General features: G+C 45.2%; 1 pseudogene across 1 annotated transcript; it reads left to right on the forward strand.

Moving 5' to 3' along the window:
- The first annotated feature begins 1,346 nt into the window (after positions 1-1,346).
- Positions 1,347-2,415, forward strand: LOC309968440 (glutamine synthetase-like; annotated as a pseudogene). Its single transcript has one exon. The product of its transcript is annotated as a glutamine synthetase-like (transcript).
- The last annotated feature ends 789 nt before the right edge of the window (positions 2,416-3,204 follow it).

The following is a 3,204-nucleotide window of genomic DNA, read 5'->3' on the forward strand; positions in this document are numbered from 1 at the left end:
CCACCTTAGAATAAAATGCTAATTTTATTGATCTAGAATATGCAATCTAAGTGAATATAATGGCTTGCCTTGCAAACCCAGGTCTAAGACAAGCCCCCTCACCACATCCCGGGAGGAGAGAGAAAGAGACAGTGAGAGAAACAGAGAGAAAGCAATCTGCAGAGTAAAGATGCTTCCTCAGGCCATTCCACTCAGTGAGTAGAGGCTCCAGGGAACGCAGAGCAAGATGACAGATACTCCCTCAGCAGCTGGTTTCAGTTCCCACAAAGCTTAGCACCTTTTCAGCACCTAGAGTGGATTCTGATGTATGAACATGTGTATCTTTTCATATATCTTGGCCCCTAAATTCAAGGCAACTACTTTGTGATACACAAAGCCACATATATCCCATTTTAGTAGGGAAGTAGTCTTCAAGGGGTAATTTTGGGGACATGATTTTCTTCTTTACATATGACTTTAGAACCTGACCTTCACTTAGCATCCAACAATATTGCCATTCACATTCACTGTGGGGAAATCAGACCATAGATCCAAACAAGATAAAAACAGTCTCCTGGAATCTTACCATTCAGGATAACCACTGTGCGTTTCTGAGGCGCTTTCCTCAAGGCAAGTGTGTACAAATGTGTATTTATTATATCCATATTTTCTAAACGGAAAACTGGAAAGAAGATAGTCTTTTGAAATCCACAAGTTGTGATTTTTTTTTTCAAAGTCTTTTCTTTAAGAATACAGTGGGCTTGATTCTTTCCTTTTCAAACTCCTGTTTGTACTCAGGGCCAATTTTCCACACTGTTAATATTTGTACCAGAAAGCTCCTTGGCATCCTCAATTCTAAGCAGGTGAGAGTCAGAATCACTCCCAATGGAAAAGGGGCCAAAGGAACCAGGATGAATCTTTTCCTTCTTCCCAATTTGGCCTCTGGTTAGTCCTGTAGGGAAGCAGGCCCAAGAAGACTGAATCACATCCATAAATCATGCCTCTGCTCTGTCTCCCCCTCCCCCTGACGCTGAGCCATCATCGCTGTGGTACAAAGGATACCATGTACAATTGGGTCCAGATGGTACCCAATGCTTGTGCCGTCTGGAAACAGGTAAGCTCATCACCATTTCCTCTTGAGACTAGGTGACCCAGAGAGAAACAGAAGGAACACTTAGACTGAGAGGGGATTTAGGAAATAGACACCCTCCCATTGCCCCATTCAAACCATTTCTAGATGAGAAGGAAGCGATCATTTTGGCAGAGCTGAGGATGGGAGAAGAGAAGAGCGTCTGCACAGCATCCCCGGCCTCCTTGCCTCTCCTCCTGCACCTCATTCTCACCGCCTGCCTGCCCTGCCACCCAGGATGCCTCCTACCACGGCCACTTCCGCGAGTTCCCACTTGAAAGAAGGCATCCAGCAGGTGGGCATGTCCCTGTCTCAGGGTGAGGAAGCCCAAGCTATGCGTACCTGGATTGACGGTGTTAGATGAGTTGCCTGAGTGGCATTTTGATGGTTCTAGTACTTTTCAGTCTGAAGCTCCAACAGTGACAAGTATCTCACCCTTGCTGCCATGTTTCAGGACCTTTCCTGCAAGGACCCCAAGCTGGTGTTCTGTGAAGTCTTCAAATACAACCGAAAGCCCACAGAGACCAATTGAAGGCACACCTGTAAATGGGTCACAGACATGGTGAGCAACCAGCACCCCTGGTTTGGAATGGAGCAGGAATATATTCTCATGGGCACAGATGAACACCCCTTTGGTTGGCCCTCCAGCCACTTCCCTGGGCCCCAATGTCCATATGACTGTGGTGTGGGAGAAGACAAAGCCTGTGGCAGGGATATTGTGCAGGCTTACCACCAGGCCTGCTCGTACACTTGTGTTAAGATTTCAGGGACGGAATGCCGAGGTCATTCCTGCCTGGTGGGAATTCCAGATAGGACCCTGTGAAGGAATGGATATGAGACATCATTTCTGGGTGGCCCGTTTCATCTTGTGGCATGTATTTGAAGACTTTGGAATGACAGCAACCTTTGATCCTAAGCCCATTCCTGGGACCTGGAATGGTGCAGGCTGCCACACTAACTTCATCACCAAGGCCATGAGAGAGGACAATGGTCTGAAACACCTTGAGGAGGCCATTGAGAAACTGAGCGAGCAGTACCTGCATCTGAGCCTACAATCCCAAGGGGGACCTGGACAATGCCCGGCACCTAACTCGACTCCACGAAACCTCCAACTTCAATGACTTTTCTGCCGGCGTGGCCAACCCTGGAGCTAGCATCCACATTCCCAGGACTGTCGGCCAGAGAAGGGTTACTGGGAATACCATCACTCCTCTGCCAACTGCGACCCCTTTTCAGTGACAGAAGCCCTCATCTGCACATGTCTTCTCAATGGAACTGGCAATGGGCCCATCCAGTACAAAACCTAAGTGGACTAGACTTGCAGCCATCAAACGCCTCCTAATACTACATCCCGCTCCTACTCTCGTCCCTCTCTCCATTGTCCTAATAGCTGTAACTCAAAGGACGGGGTATCAAGGTCTTTTTTTATTCCTAAAAAAAAGGAAAAGAGAGAGTTTGAAGAGCAGCAGGGTTCAGTGTTTAGTGATACCTAGCAAAAAAAAACAAAAAAAGTTCAACACACTATGTATTTTGTAAGGGCCTGGTTCCATTTTGCTTTGCTTTCTTCAGTATTTGGTGGTTGCAAATCTAGCCCAAGATTGGCTGTGCATTTGCAAAATCAGTGGTTTTGATTAAGTATTTGGACTTTGATCTTTGAATGGAATTAACCTTAAAAAGAAAATAGTGCTGCTTAGATGAAAGAAATTACCAGAAATCTCCCCTGGGCGGAGAGTTGAGTTACTTCTACCCCATGGCCAAGTGACTACTAAGGAATTTGATAATTACCTTTTCAGTTAGAATAGCACATATTCACTGCTCAGATTCAAGAATTTGTTTAAAAATGCAACTATAAATAGTGCAGGTACTTCCAGTTTCTAACATCAGTCTTGCAAATTTCCTGTACTTATGAATAGCCTGTTGTTCAAGCCACCCAACCACAGTCAGCAAATGGACTCGCGTGAGCTAGCACCCCTTCACCACCTTTGTATTTATTTAAGCAACTTGCTCTCAGAATAATTTAAGATGACTTTTTAAAATTACATGCAATATAATAAAGCAAAACAATAGATATACAAGAAAGATTTTAAAGGGGAAAA

The sequence above is a fragment of the Leucopleurus acutus genome (assembly GCF_964270905.1).
Source record: "Leucopleurus acutus genome assembly, chromosome: 1".
NCBI lineage: Eukaryota > Metazoa > Chordata > Mammalia > Artiodactyla > Delphinidae > Leucopleurus > Leucopleurus acutus.